Source organism: Scardinius erythrophthalmus (genome assembly GCF_964197995.2).
Source record: "Scardinius erythrophthalmus genome assembly, chromosome: 7".
Lineage (NCBI taxonomy): Eukaryota > Metazoa > Chordata > Actinopteri > Cypriniformes > Leuciscidae > Scardinius > Scardinius erythrophthalmus.
In genome coordinates, this window is record NC_138227.1 from 28,402,693 (window position 1) to 28,419,541 (window position 16,849).

Genomic DNA, 16,849 nt, shown 5'->3' on the forward strand with positions numbered 1-16,849 from the left:
AACAAAATATGCCATTAATTGCTTTTAACTTTGACTTGTTTGGAATTTTGAGAAGTATTAGCACTTAAATTTGTATGTGTCATGTCTTAAATCAATCCATTATTATTGTAATTTTCACTGTATTATGAACACAGCAGTAATGTTTGTAACTTTTGGTGTCTAAATTGTAAACAAAACTGCTTATATAGCACAAAAGATTGTTTTATCATTAAATTTGACAATTCAAACAGTCAAAAGCTGTTGTGTGTTACTTATCTTTAGTTACTGAAAGAGTCCCCACAGTAGCAACTGTTATTTTTATTTTATTTTTATTTTTAATCTTTATCCAGCACTGTTGTTGAGACAGAATCTTCAGTATGCTTATGGTCCGTGTACCTTCGGAAAATTTGTTTTCTCATTTTACTCTTCTAAATGGAAAAACAAAGAAACCGTGCATTTATCAAGTATTCAACCATTCTCATGATTTTTTTTTTTTTCATATTTTTACTTTTGTTTTCATCACACTTTGTTCTAATCTGCCAAATGGATAAACCAAAATGGATAAACAACTTGAATATTCCACATGATCTCTACATGGGCGGGAATAAAACGCCCCTTTCCGCTGATTAGTCAACCAAAGATCAAGCCGTGCTGTCATCAGTTCTTACTCAGCTCCGCGCAACAGAATAATAGTCATATGATACAGTTGTACGGATTATTACAGAGTTAATTGCAACAACATTTAATATCTTTCTCATTAAACAGCCAGACTAATAAATGGCCCGACACAAACTGTATACCGGGGCAGAGCCTAGACAGAGGTTTCTTCTGTGTACACATACATTTGCATGCTGTCAAATAATAAGTTATCGTATTAAATATTAATTTACGTGGCATCTGCTCTCACAAGTAATAAATAAATATTTGGCACACACTGTTTTATAGCAGACAAATCACAAAATCTGTGTGCTGAAGCTGCAGGCAGGTTGTTGAGCCAGTTAGCCATGTAGAGTAAGTTATCATGGCAATGAAACCTGCTAAAGACGAATCCATCTTCATGAGCCTGAAAAAACACAGTTTGCTCAAACTAATCTCAAACTTACCTGGGTAGCAACTGAAACTGGCTTAATGCAACAGGCCAAAGATGTAGTTTTTTTTTTTTTTTTGATTGTTTCAGTGGGAACAGCTATTTAATAGTAATTCAGGAATATGAATGATTACCTGATTAAGCAGTAATCAGGGAGCAGGAGTTGAGGCACAAGATAGCATCAAATCCAAGGTCAGGTGATTATGCTGTAGACTACAAATGTATAATCAATGTCAGCATTATCAGGAGGGTGCTTTTCATTTTTTTTTTTATTGTCAATCCCCATTTGCCTTCACTAAAGGAAAGAAGGCAAGGTTCTCTGCAAGCATTGAGTAATAGATGCAATACGTGGGTAGTCTGCCTATCACCAGACGAAGCTCAATCTTTTAAGATTGAACATTAGTCTGGGGAGTCTGCTCTGAATTTTCTACTACTCAAGAGGCATGATCAATGGGCATAGTTCAAATGACTCTGTACACAATTGGATAGTCCTTCAACCAATCAGACCAATGATCCGGGTGACGTACTTTAAGTGACGCGAAAACGCCAGGAAGGAAACGTGTCAACAAACGTGTTTGTTTGTAGCATTGATCAGCAGTTTTCTGAAGCAGCAATGGCATCGAGTGATTTTTGCAGGTTGTGCAAAAAAAAAAAAAAAAAAAAAAAAATGTAAGTGAGTGGTATTTACACCCACTCGAGCGATTTGTTTGCTTAACTAAATTGTCTGGTAGGAAGGGGAGGTCCACCTGCACCCGAAAGGTATATTTTTTTAACCTAGTTTTTTGTAATCCTTAAGGTGTCTAGTAAAGGAATTTTGATGTTCCCCACGCAAATTATTGTCCCATATGTGATTTTTTGTATCATCTTTTGTATCCGTGCTTGATTTTCGGCTGTGAAAAATGAAAACTTTAAATCTACATAGAATCTGAACAATACATCCTACAGACACAATCCACCCCATTTTCTGTCTTTGCGTGAGGAATTGATAGATATGAGGATTGTCATGATTAGATGATGTATGCTGCATTAAAACTCAAATAAACGCAAAAAATGTAAAAAAATCGGTGACATTGGATCACTGGAACTCCTCCCCTATGGACCCTATTGATATATGTTTTCTAACTTTTTTTTTATAGTCTTTATGATGTCTAATAAGCAAATGTTGATGATCCCTACTTGAAAAATTGTCACATGTTGGTCCAAATGAACATCTCCTATAATAAGGAGTTACTATTCAAACCGTTATATTGGTATTATATTTATTGAAACAAAACAGAAAAAACACTCATAGGGCCCTATCTTGCACCCAGCGCAATTGACTTTGTACACCAACGCATATACCATTCCTATTTTGCACCCGCGCAAAGCGCGCTTTTCCCTCCACAGAAGCACGTCGCTAAACTAGGGAATGAACTTGCGCTCCCTGAGCGGTTCAGCGCAAAAAAGGAGGCGTGTTCCAGCACAAACGTTCCCTCATGCTATTTTGTAGGTTTAGAAAACAATTGCGCCACTAACCAGGAAAAAATAGTTTAAAGTCAGTGGCGCGTTGCGCATGTTATTCATATGCTATTTTAAGGGCGCATGCTTGGACATAATCAATGTAGCGTGTGCACAACGCGCATACAGTTTGATTCTCTCATATACACAGAAGCAGCAGTTTTCATTTTTGCAAATCATACATTATTACGATAGATAGATATATAGATAGATAGATAGATAGACAATTTATTATAAAAGCATACATCTAGCTTACACGTTTACCCAAATTATCATACGCCTTTTTAACCAAAGTTAATTTGGGTGTGTTTCTCCATCCCCAACGTCCCTGACGAGAGCGTTGCTCTCCTTGGCTGTGAACCGCTCCTGGCGCGCGCCTGGCAAATCCGCCGTTATAATAGGAATCCGCTTTAGAACAAAGCGCGCCTGCTCTTAAAGGGAATGTGAGATGACGCTCTGATTGGTTTATTTCACGTTACCAGTGTTGTATAAAGTACTAGAAAGCAATACTTGAGTAAAAGTACAAGTATCATACTAGAAAAAGACTTTGGTAGAAGTGAAAGTTACCTTTTAGAATATTACTTAAGTAAAAGTCTTAAGGTATCTGATATATACTGTACTTAATTAATTGAAGTAGATGTAAAAGTAATTTTTTTTTTTTTTTTTTTTTGCAAACGGTTAGAACTTTGATTGTGAACTTTATTGTGGGGTGGGTGGCGAAGTTGTTGGGATGTAAAAAAATAATAATCTTGCATCACAATATGCAATATTGACTAATTTGGATAAATATTAGATAGGCATTAATTTTTCTCAAGAAAAAAAATCTCACCTAATGCTGTAAACATACAGAGAGCCCTGTCAGATATAAATATAATGCATTTTTTATCATAATAACAACTTTATTTAATGATATAAGTAAAAATATAATAAATATGTAATATAGTACACATTTAGCTAAATACTCTCTATAGCTCTTTTTTTCTAGCCAACTAACGTGCTATAGCCTATATTATGGTCATCAAATGGCTTTCCTGAGGTAAATGTTATGTGACATAATTGTTCTCCAGCTGTTGTACTGACCCTTTCCGCAGTTGAAAAACACTGATTGATCGATATTATGTATGATGAATATACATTTCGGTAAGTTGTACTGTTTCTTTTAACATTGTTCATTCGTGTTTATTTACTATTAGCTAGTATGATCGGTTCACGTGCCCTAGGGATCTGTCACGTCACATTTACAAGTGCCAAAACGGTATTTATTGTTTGAATTTCATAATAAAAAGCTGAGATTTTTTTTCTATCATAACTAACCTGCTCTGTCTAGTCTGTCGGTCTCCGTGTCCTCTTTGCTTCGCGATTTTTCTGTGCGTGAGAAAATGGATGTGTGGCGTGAAAGCGTGTGAAAAGTGTCAATTGCGTGTGTCTCACGGTGAATGCGTGAGAGTTGGCAGCTCTGTGTCAGGCTGGTCGTCTACGATAACGGGAGGTCCTCCAGTAGGTGCTTGTGCTTCCATGGCGGTTTCATTTGTGCTTCCTCCTCCTTTGTCATGGCAACAAACAACCATTACCCTGAAATAGAGCGCGCGCCGTGCGGAGCGTGCGTAATGCAATCTAGGAGCAGTGATTCGCCAAACCTCCCTTATTGCAGTCGCACACATTTCTTCTGATTTTATTTTGTAGTAACGAGTAACGAAGATGCTTTGTGGAAATATATCGGAGTTAAAGTATACATTTTATCTAGGAAATGTAGTGGAGTAAAAGTGAAAGTTGAAATAAATTTAAATAGCGAAGTAAAGTACAGATACGTGAAATTTCTACTTAAGTACAGTAACGAAGTATTTGTACTCCGTTACATTACAACACTGCACGTTACGCCCAAACCACACCTATGAATAATGAAGCTCTTCAGACCAACCCATTTTAGATTTGCGGCTGGCGCAAGAGTCATTTATCCCGCTGGGAAAATAGCAACAGCGCCAAGACCCGCCCACAAAGTTACTTGCGCTTTGCGCTTTGACACTTGCGTTTCAGATCGTTAAAATAGGGCCCATATAGTCAAATGTGTGTATATATAGGGTATAACAAATCCCCATTAGAATAAACTGAAATAGAAAAAAGTGATTCTAATCAAAGGTCAAAAGGTCAAGGGCAATGATGTCTATTCATCATACAGCAGGTCTTCATAATCGACCTCTTGCTCCTCGTCTTCTTCACCATCTCCATCCATCTCCTCGACTGTTTCCTCCAGCAAATTAGTGAGTAAAGTGGGGAGGATAGGTCCACAAGACCACACTGGTTCCAGGGTACCCTCTTCATTCTTTTCCCAGCCTTGGCCAGGATCATGGGGCTTGGGACACCAGAATATCGGTGTGGCTGCTCTCTTGTAGTTGGCCAGACGGTGGTCGACACGGTTGATGTGTGGGACCAGGTTGTCTCTCCTGGGCGGGAGCCGGGACAAATCTACCTTGAATCTGGTGGTAAGCGTCTCTGTTAGGACGAATTAATCTGTGTTCGTTTGGTAACGCCTCACTGCATGTTAAGGTTGCAGCTGTTTTGGTCTGAAATGTTTGGTTCCGGTTTGTCCAAAAAGTAAAGAGAGTTGCATGCATAAATCTCTCGTCCAGCATCCTTTTTTATACACAACAATTGGCGACGAGGATGGCTGAATTTTCTCTTCCTCCTCCACCTCCTTTCCTCGCACTTCCCGGTGAGCCAACAATACCGTGGAATCACTGGCATCAGTCTTTTGAAACATACATACAAGCTACGGGACTAGCTGACGTGAGTGCAGTTCGGAAAACAGCATTGCTGAGGCACTGTTTAGGAGTCGAGGGACAAACGGTACTGGAGACGTTAACTGGCAACGGGACAAATACAGACTATGCAGGGACAGTGAAACTTTTGAAAGACCAGTTTGCTGCCCCACAGAGTGCTTTATTGAGACGGTTTATGTTTAGACAACGACACCAATTACCAGGGGAGTCCATCCATCAGTATGTCTCCAACCTAAAAGGTTTAGCCAGCCATTGTAAATTCAGCGCATTGACAGACGAGATGATACACGATCAGCTGATTGAGCACACTACACAGGCTAAAATCAGGGAGACGTTGCTACTCGAATCAGACGACTTAACACTAGCTAAGGCTGTTGCCATTGCATTCCAAATTGAAAGTGCAGCGGAATGTGCAGCTAAATTAACACAGACAGAATCATCATAAGCCAAGCAGTATGCATAAGAGCACAGTCACATGACCAGCAACAGCAGCAGCCAACTAGCTCTGGTTTGGATGTCCCAGACACAGCCCCAGACCCAGTCATGCATCTCACAAGACAACAAGAGCCGCGTCAGCGTCAAAGGCAGTTTTCCTGCGGTAACTGTGGATCAAACACGCATGCCACCAGAGCCTGGCACTGTCAAGCTAATGACCACACATGTCGAAACTGTGGCAGGAAAAATCACTTTGCAAAAATGTGACGCTCTGCCCCCTCCAGGTCGGATGCACATACTCCCCGTGGTTCACCCACCATAATTCGCCATGTAACATCGGGGCCCATGCAATTCAAGTCATGTACAGTGAATATAAACACAGTGTGTATTCCCCTGCTGCTAGACACAGGTGCAAGTGTCTCCCTTCTGAATGCCAGTACATACCATATGTTCTTTCATTACTGTCCACTGTCCACGCCCACTGCTGTCCTACATGGGTATGGTAACTCAAATATTGACTTGTTGAGGTCCATCACAGTGACTGTTAGCTATGGCACTAGGGTCTTGCCCTCCTTTGTCTTCAATGTGGCCCGACGAGGGGTGAATTTAATGGGGCTGGATCTGTTCATGGCATTGGGATTTTCACTCATTGACACAGGGGGGGGCTGCCATTATGACTGCCGCTGCCGGACCACATCAGAAGTGGTCATCACTGTTTGAAGGGCTGGGCTATCTGTCTACTTTTGCCCATCAACCCCTCATTGACTCCTCGGTGACACCAGTCTTCGAGCCACTGCGCCGTATTCCACTGGCCCTGAAGGGATGGAGTGTCTGTTGAGCTACAGCGGCTGCTGGATGCCAGTATCATTGAGCCGGTTGAGCCGGTTGCAGCTTCACCATGGATTTCAAATTTGGTTGTGGTAAGAAAGAAAACAGGGGCTCTGCGAGTCTGTGTGGACCTCCGCGTAGTAAATAAAGCAGTCATCCCAGACAGATACCCATTGCCCACGTCGGAGGAGCTTACGGCACAATTTCACGGCTCCACTGTCTTTTCGAAACTGGATCTCAGAGAGGGCTATCTCCAGGTGCCCCTCAACCCTGAAAGCAGAAACCTGATGGCCTTCATTACACACCTCTGTGTTTTCCGCTACACGAGGATGCCGTTTGGCCTAAGCTTCACCCCCTCCTGCTTTCAAAAGGTCATGACCTCAGTACTGGCAGGTATACCAGGTGTTGTTATTTACCTTGATGATGTGGTGGTACATGGTGCTACTACGGCTATCCATGACAGTCGCCTGCAGAGTGTGTTCGAAGCCCTCACCAAGCACAGTTTAACCCTCAATGGCAGCAAATGTGTTTTTGCTGTGCCGGCCATTGAATATGTAGGCTTCCGACTTTCCACTGAGGACATCTCTCCCCTTCAATCTAATGTGGAGGCCATCCTCTCCGTTCCTGAATCGACCTCGGCTGCCCAGCTCGCTTCATTCCTGGGCATGACGGGCTACTACATGAAGTTCATGCCTCACTATTCAGCCATAACAGCCCCACTGCGCCAGCTGCTTTGGAGATATGAGCCGTGGGTCTGGTCGTTAGAATGCACCAAGGCAGTGCAAACTCTTAAAGCTCAACTTACCTCACCTCCAGTGTTGGAACATTTTGACATATCCAGTCACACCCTGGTCACCTGTGACACCTCGGCCATGGTGATAGGGGCTGTACTGTCACAAGTACAGAATGGCGTGGAGAGGCCTGTTGCATTCGCCTCCTGAACTCTGATCCAAACCGAACAAAGATACTCAGTTGGCCGAACAAAGATACTCAGTTGGGGAGCGGGAGGCACTCGCTTGTATGTGGGCTTGTGAGAGATGGCACCTCTACCTTTATGGCCGCCAGTTTACGCTGAGAACAAACAACCAGGCCTTGACAGCTCTGCTTTCCTCTACTGGCACCAGGCACAGGCCGCTGAAACTGCATCGTTGGTATGACCGCCTCCGCCAATACAACTATACTCTACAGTTTACCCCGGGCCGGGATAATGTCGTTGCGGACCTTCTCTCTCGGTCAGTTCCAGAGGGCCACCTGGGAATAGTGAAACTTAAACAGAGATGCCGCGACCTGGTGTGGTGGCCAGGCATAGACAAAGACATTGAGGCCCTTGTTAAAGAATGCCCAGCATGTCTTGTAAGTGGAAAGACTGGTCGTCGACCCCCGCCACCCCTGCAACCCCTGACCTGGCCCTCAAAACTATGGGAGCATCTGCAATTAGACATATGTGGCGAGATCCACGGTGCCCCCCACTATCAGCGGTTCTTGGTCATAGTGTATGGTTTACACTCCAAATGGCCTGAGCTGACCACTACCGCCTCCGTCACCTCCCAGGTCATTGTGGACTTTCTGGAGTCTCTCTTCTCCCACTGGGGCCTTCCGCAGACCATTACCAACGACAATGGTCCACAGTTTATATCTGTGGAGTTTACTTCATACCTGGAGAACAGGGGGATTCGACACATCAGTACAGCCCTGTATCACCCACAGGCAAACGGCAGGGGGGAACGCTTCCATCAATCCCTAAAAAATGACATCAGAGCACATCAGGCCCAGGGCTGTTCCTTTAAACAAGCCATACGTCTAAGGCTGCATCTCATTTCTCTGTCTTACCCCTTACTCTTACCCCTTCCCCTCGGTTTTGCGCGTTCATGTGAGGGGAAGTGGTGTCCCAATTCTCATTTTGACTAAGGGCTAGGGCCAAGGCGTAGGGCTATATAGCCCTTGAAACGAAGTCTGCGGAGGACCACACTTGAAAGAGAGGGGTAGGAATTTCTCAGAAGTGAGCCGCACAAATGTATGTATTTTCAGCAGTTTAATGACACTCGTGTTTTATGATACCTTTAATAAAACGTTCAAGCGGTTTTAATTGTAATGTTTTTGTTTTGAATCACTAGTTAACCGCTAGCTAGCAGCTATGCGCTATTTGCCGTTTGCTAATGTTTTGCTTATGATGTCACCGGCGCCGCCGTTAAATACAATGAAACAATGTCTTTGACTGATGGCACACAAGCGTGCAAAGATAAAGGGAGACCAGGCAATCGATATCACAACCCGAGACGACGGCATCTTCGTTTGTTTATGTCAACGCGTATCGCCTCTGTTGACGTAGCAGCCAGCTAGCGGAAAGGGAAGATGACGCAAACGGTAATCGAGTGGTGTCTCATTTCTTAGAGAAACGTTCTTCCCTCTACCCTCCTTCACTCGGTATCGAAGGGCAAGGGGAAGACGCAGACAAAGGGGTAGGGGAAGGGGAAGGGGTAAGACAGAGAAATGAGATTGGCCCTAACACTGCTACACTACCATGCTACCCAGCATTCAACCACAGAGGTTTCCCCAGCCTCGCACATGCTGGGTAGGGAGTTACACCTACCACTGGACAGGCTCCACCCCACCGCAGTCCAGAACACACTCACACCAGTCAAAGCCTCAGTCACCCGCTGTCCGAAGCGGATGAAACAGTGGTTTTACAAGAAAAAGGATACCAGATATCGCTGTGGCAGACTGGGTGAGAGCTCCCCAACCGCACAGGGAAAACAAGATGGGATCATTTTTGTCCACTCCACAGCAAGTGGTCCGCCGACTGGGACCAGCCACATACCTCCTAGATGATGGCACCCGCTGGCACGCCAGCTGCCTTCAGAAGGTGCCAGCACCTCCTGCAATGTTAACTCAGAACAGCGGGGACATAATGCCACCCAGAGCGGAGCAGGAGGACTCCATACCACAAGCAGCCGCACAGCCTGAAGATACTCCCTCGTTGTCACACCCAGTGCCCCCATCATTATTGTCGCTGCCCCTTTCCCCAGCCTCCCTACCACTGTTCGCCTCACCTTCAGCTGTGTGTTCTCCACAGCCAGTGCATGGCCCGATTACCTGAAGGACTTTGTGTCTACTTTTCATAGTTAAACCCCCCAGAGAGGGGGAAATGTTATGTCCGCTCAGGACGAATTAATCTGTGTTCGTTTGGTAACACCTCGCTGCATGTTTAGGTTGCAGCTGTTTTGGTTTGAAATGTTTGGTTCCAGTTTGTCCGAAAAGTAAAGAGAGTTGCATGCATAAATCTCTCGTCCAGCGTCCTTTTTTATACACAATAGTCTCATCCTCTCCAATAATATTTTTCAGCATGATGCTGCGCACGTTGTTCACAGATTTTTCGTGGGCCTGGCCATACATTACACATGTAAATGCCTCAATGTCCTCCACCACATCTGGCTCCACAGACCACTGATCACCAAGTTTTGTATTGCAAAGTCACAATGTATCAATACCTATGTTAAGCATTAATTGCCATTACATGCTACAGGATATCTGACTAAAAATACACACTTGAAGGCTGCATGGTACTTTGGATTACTCTGCAGCTTTTTCAGAGGCCCAACCTTCCCTTTGCCTCTAAAGGTACTTGTAATGTCTTCTCCTGTGAAGACATATAGGCAAAGTATTGTTGTGCAGTAGTCTGCCCCCTTACATTCTGCCAGTTCGCTGACATTTAGGATCCGCCTGTGCTTTCCGGTCCCAATGTTGACGTACTAATTATTTATATCCTCAGAAAACTTGGTGATCAGTGCTCTGTGGAGCCAGATGTGGTGGAGGACATTGAGGTATTTACATGTGTAATGTATGGCCAGGCCCGCGAAAAATCTGTGAACAACGTGCGCAGCATCATGCTGAAAAAAATGATTGGAGAGGATGAGACGCTTACCACCAGATTCAAGGTGGATTTATCCCGGCTCCCGCCCAGATGAGACAACCTTGGTCCCACACATCAACCGTGTCGACCACCGTCTGGCCAACTATAAGAGAGCAGCCACACCGATATTCTGGTGTCCCAAGCCCCATGATCCTGGCCAAGGCTGGGAAAAGACTGAACAGGGTACCCTGGAACCAGTGTGGTCTTGTGGACCTATCCTCCCCACTTTACTCACTAATTTGCTGGAGGAAACAGTCGAGGAGATGGATGGAGATGGTGAAGAAGACGAGGAGCAAGAGGTCGATTATGAAGACCTGCTGTATGATGAATAGACATCATTGCCCTTGATCTTTTGACCTTTGATTAGAATCACTTTTTTGTATTTCAGTTTATTCTAATGGGGATTTGTTATACCCTATATATACACACATTTGACTATATGAGTGGTTTTCTGTTTTGTTTCAATAAATATAATACCAATATAACGGTTTGAATAGTAACTCCTTATTATAGGAGATGTTCATTTGGACCAACATGTGACAATTTTTCAAGTAGGGATCATCAACATTTGCTAATTAGACATCATAAAGACTATAAAAATACAAAAGTTAGAAAAATATATATCAATAGGGTCCATAGGGGAGGAGTTCCAGTGATCCAATGTCACTGATTTTTTTACATTTATTTGCGTTTATTTGAGTTTTAATGCAGCATACATCATCTAATCATGACAATCCTCATATCTATCAATTCCTCATGCAAAGACGAATAGAAAATGGGGTGGATTGTGTCTGTAGGATGTATTGTTCAGATTCTATGTAGATTTAAAGTTTTCATTTTTCACAGCCGAAAATCAAGCACGGACACAAAAGATGATAAAAAAAAAATCACATATGGGACAATAATTTGCATGGGGAACATCAAAATTCCTTTACTAGACACCTTAAGGATTACAAAAAACTAGGTTAAAAAAATATACCTTTCGGGTGCAGGTGAACCCCCCCTTCCTACCCTACTAAAAGAAGCCAATGAGCATCGTCGAGAGGTTAGAAGGAATTGGATTGGATTAAACCCGCCAATAGCGCACCAGGTGGATAAGCCAGTTTGTGATTGGTTCCCGCAAATTTGTAACGGAAGCAGGATAGAGGAATTTACAGGTTTCCAGCCTGAGCTGCAGGGCGAAATCAAATCGCCAGCAGATCGGGCTGGGTTTACCCAGTCTAATACGTGGGCTGACATTCTTGCTCAAGTTCATGTCACTTGCACTTCAAGAAATCTGGGGCATGTTCAAGTTCAAAACGGTGCGCAACGTTTTGCTACGGTTTCCGGGTTGAACGTCATGTTTCCTGGAAACGGCGTGCACCGGTGTGCAACTGGGTTTGAGATACGTTTTCTCTTGTTTGGTGGGTGTGTCAGAACTGCAGTCCAATCAGCAGCAACAAAAGCATGCGGTATTAAAGTGAACTCGCACAATGGGTTCAATTAAAGTAATTTACAAATGTTTTCGATGCAACAACTGAGGATATTAGAAGACATGTTTGTCGTAAGTTTTATTGTAAAAATATAGGATATCAACATAATGATGTAGTTGTTTATATTTTTAGCTTCATTGCAAGTGTATGACATTTGGTATAGAAATAAACAATGGTAATTAAGTGCTTTTCCTAAAAATGCAGGGTATTAAAACAGTATGAACTACAAATAAAGTCAGTATGTGAGGCTAAATAGATGTGTTTTAGTCTGAATTAGGTAAGATGTGTGCTTCCATTTCAGTTTCAGCAATCCCTTCACTCGATTGGGATGTTCTCTTTTGTTCTGGGCGGCAAGTGCAGTAACTGTAACATCGGGCATATTTTGTAGTATTAAACACATATTTATATACCGACTTCATCAGGCTCCGAAAATTCTTCACAAAGAACACAAAGAATGGCCTTCTCAGCTGCCATAGTTGCAACTCTTGCGTCATCAGAACAGTGTGTTCAACGCATCACCGTTTCTGTTTAAAAAAACGTTGTGCAACGTTTTGTCGGGGCTGAACGCAGCCCTGTTGTTAGAACTTTAATAAGGAAATTCCTAATAAACAAACTAAAGCAGGATGCATTTAAGAATGTAGAAAAATAGATGGTTTATTCAAACACTTTAGTAGCTTTTTTAATTAATGTATCTCATTACATTGCCGTGGAACAAAGTAACAGAGAAATAGTAAGGTAGAGGCAGCATTGTTTAAAGTATGTCAGGTGGTTCTGTTCCACTCTAATGAGAAAACATCAATTAGACTTCTGCAAAGTCTATTGTTTTTCAAACATTTTTCAACAGACTTGCTAAAATCATGAAGGCCCACCCCTAAACAAAACCCCCAGTGGATTAGAGCAAATCGGGTAAAGTGGTTGAAAATGCCCCACTGATTGGGAAACACCTACTAGAGTTCTGCAGAGATACATACCTGCATGGATCTTGTGGTCATCAACTGTTAGTTCAATGTCATTGTCTCAACCCATGTGTGCTGTTGGCTTTCCTAAAAACTTCAATGCTGATCCAACACACTTTAAACATTGAAATGTCAGTCTCAACCAAAATAATGGTTTGGATCAAAACTCAACATTGTATCAATAGTCGCATTTCCATTACAGATTTGCGTAAAACTTTCGCGATATTTTCTAAATGTCGAGAAAAAACTATTGCGAAATGACAGTGTTTCCATTAATGATGTTTGCGACTAAAACAAAAAATGTTCCCTATCGAAATAAGTAATTCCAAAAATTATGCCAATGGATGTACATGTAACGTCACGTGTGTAAAGACCACCCATTGGCCCAACGACGGCAGTCCAACGGTATGGGTGAAGGGATAATGAGTGTATGTCTTTTCAGCGCTCCAGTGAAGTTCACTTAATTTATTGCAATTTAGTTTAAATTTTACTTTATCTTTTGTGACGATGCGGCTGAAGCAGATGCAGAAGCAGAATCCAAGTGCAGCAGAATTTATTAAAGTAACTAAAAAGATAAACAAACTCAGACAGAGACTCGGTAACAGGAACAGCCAACATACAACATCAAAGTGCTACAGCAAACTGTAAGACATACAAGAACTCACAAAAACAAGGCTGAAACACAGGGTTTAAATAATCAGGGACAAACGAGCTAGACAAGATAACAAGGGGGCGTGGTAAATCAGAGACACCTGGGGATACTAATAAACTAGAAAAACTACAAAGGACTACAAAACATGACACAGAACAGGAAATAACTAAAGTCCACACAAGACAAAACACCCACACCGTGACATTACCCCCTCCCTACGGAGCGGCTACCAGACGCTCCATAAGACCAGAGCGGGACGGGAGGGACAGACCAGGGCGAAGACGACCCTTCAGGTGGCCAGGGCGGAGCAGACAGTCCATCTGGCAGCCAGGGTGGAGCAGACAGTCCATCTGGCGGCCAGGGACGGAGCAGACAGTCCATCTGGCGGCCAGGGCGGAGCAGACAGTCCATCTGGCGGCCACGGCGGAGACTCTCCCTCGGACGGCCACGGCGGAGACGACCCGTCGGGCGGCCATGGCGGAGACTTCCCCTCAGGCGGCCAGGGCGGAGACTTCCCCTCGGCCGACCATGGCACAGGAACAGACACCAACTCAGGCACTGGAACAGAAATCACCGGCTCAGGAACTGGAGCAGACACCACCGGCTCAGGAACTGGAGCAGACACCACCGGCTCAGGAACTGGAGCAGACACCACCGGCTCAGGCACAGGAACAGACACCACCGGCTCAGGCACTGGAACAGACACCACCGGCTCAGGCACTGGAACAGACACCACCGGCTCAGGCACTGGAACAGACACCACCGGCTCAGGCACTGGAACAGACACCACCGGCTCAGGCACTGGAACAGACACCACCGGCTCAGGCACTGGAACAGACACCACCGGCTCAGGCTCAGGAACAGACACCACCGGATCAGGTTCAGGAACAGACACCACCAGCTCAGGCTCAGGAACAGACACCACCAGCTTGGGAACAGGAACAGACACCACCGGCTCAGGAGCAGACACCACCGGCTCGGGAACAGACACCACCGGCTCAGGCTCGGGAACAGGAACAGACACCACCAGCTCAAGAACTGACAACACAGGCTCAGGAACAGACAACACAGGCTCAGGCTCAGGAACAGACACAGATACAGACTCAGGCTCAGGAACAGACACAGATACAGGCTCAGGCTGGGCAAACGTGACGTGAACAGTCTCTGGATCGACAGACGTGTCAGGTCGCCTGGGTGGCGCGGGCGAAGCAAAACGCCTGGGCGGCGCAGGCAGCGCAAGACGCCTGGGCGGCGCGGGCAGAGCAGGGCGCCTTGGTGGCGCGGGCAGAGCAGGGCGCCTGGGAGGCGCGGGCAGAGCAGGGCGCCTGAGAGATGTGTCAGGGATGACATTCACCTCCGGGATAGTCTCCATGTTAGGAGCCACCAGACAATCAGCTGAAGAGGCCCCTTTCCTCCTTCATCTCCGGACCACCGGAACAGGGACCACTGGAACTGGGACCACCAGAACAGGGACCACCGGAACAGGGACCACCGGAACAGGCATGGAGGAAGTCTTCCTTCTCCTCCGTTTAGGGACCACCGGAACAGGCTCTGTGCTGGACGGAACCAGTGGCGAATGGGGCCCTGGGCTGGACATCACCAACCCAGGGTCGAAGAGGGGCCAGAGTGGAGAGTGGTGTCGGGACTCCTCTCGACCACCTCCTCTACTGCGGCCTCCATGGGTCCCACGAAATATGACCAACCAGGTTCCCACAAAAGATTGTCCTCTCTCCCGCTCAGTGGCTGGGGAAGAGACACTGGTGAACATGCTGCTGGATTCAGTGTAGGTGAGTTCTTCTGTGACGATGCGGCTGAAGCAGATGCAGAAGCAGAATCCAAGTGAAGGAGATTTTATTAAAGTAACTAAAAAGATAAACAAACTCAGAAAGAGACTCGGTAACAGGAACAGCCTACATACAACATCAAAGTGCTACAGCAAACTGTAAGACATACAAGAACTCACAAAAACAAGGCTGAAACACAGGGTTTAAATAATCAGGGACAAACGAGCTAGACAAGATAACAAGGGGGCGTGGTAAATCAGAGACACCTGGGGATACTAATAAACTAGAAAAACTACAAAGGACTACAAAACATGACACAGAACAGGAAATAACGAGTCCACACAAGACACAACACCCACACCGTGACATCTTTACGCTTAATCTGACTCAAATTTCAAATGAATCAAATTTAGATTGTGTTTCTTATTAGAAAATAATCATACATATTGATTATGAAGTAATTTAGATCTTTGATCACTCTGGGTATCCCATCATTTCAAATATCTGTTCATTAGGGACCCGGTGTCGCTTTGAGGCGTCACGTCGCGAATGTGCGCTCACGATCACAAACTAGCCAGTTCTGAAATAGTCAGATGGTGCAGTGCAACTATTTTACCCTAAGCGGCTGCTCACTGCTAAACAGTCGGAAGGTCTCCTTAATGACGTACCCCATACTCCATTCATTAGTGCCTTCGGTTTGATCTGTCCTGGACAGAGATTTGCGGAAACACCAGACTGCACATTACTCTACTAGGAAAAATGATTTCAGAATACTTCAGAATAAATCAAGATGTAACATTTATTTTTCAGGTAAAAATATATCATGCCAATTACACAAGTGTAGGATTGAGTGCGAAACAAACACAAATGAATCTTCCAGGTGAATTGTTCAAACATAATTTCTCACAGAACTGAACATTCCAGTCACCAAATCACCAACCCCAGAGCCATAAAAGAAGGCTCCAGCCAGCCAGTCTCCGTTGACCAACGAAAACCCCCAGCTAAGAACTTTATGGCCATGCAAGCTTCAAAGAAGATGAGCCCAACTAAAGAAAGAACTGGTCAATGTAAGATAGCTTGGAAAAGAATGATTGGCTCAGAGATAGCACAATTCAGCCCGATCAAGATAACAGCAGAAGCTGCTCGAGCCCACAACATTCCAGACTCCCCCCTCCGTAAGGACCTCTGATAGACCTCAGGGTGTAAAATCGTTTCAAACCACAGAGCTGAGATTTTACCTATAACATAAATAAAATCATTCAAGAACAATTTTCAATGGACTTATAGATCAAGCATCATGCAACGACATGATTCTATATTGTTCCTACAATAGATGGGTGTATCTGATATGCTTAGATGCCATACAATTCATGTAATTGTTATAATTGTTAGATTTTTGAATGAAAATGTGTTGTGTTTCATATCGATGTGATCATATGTTCTTAATTCAAAGGATGGCTTGATTGAAATCT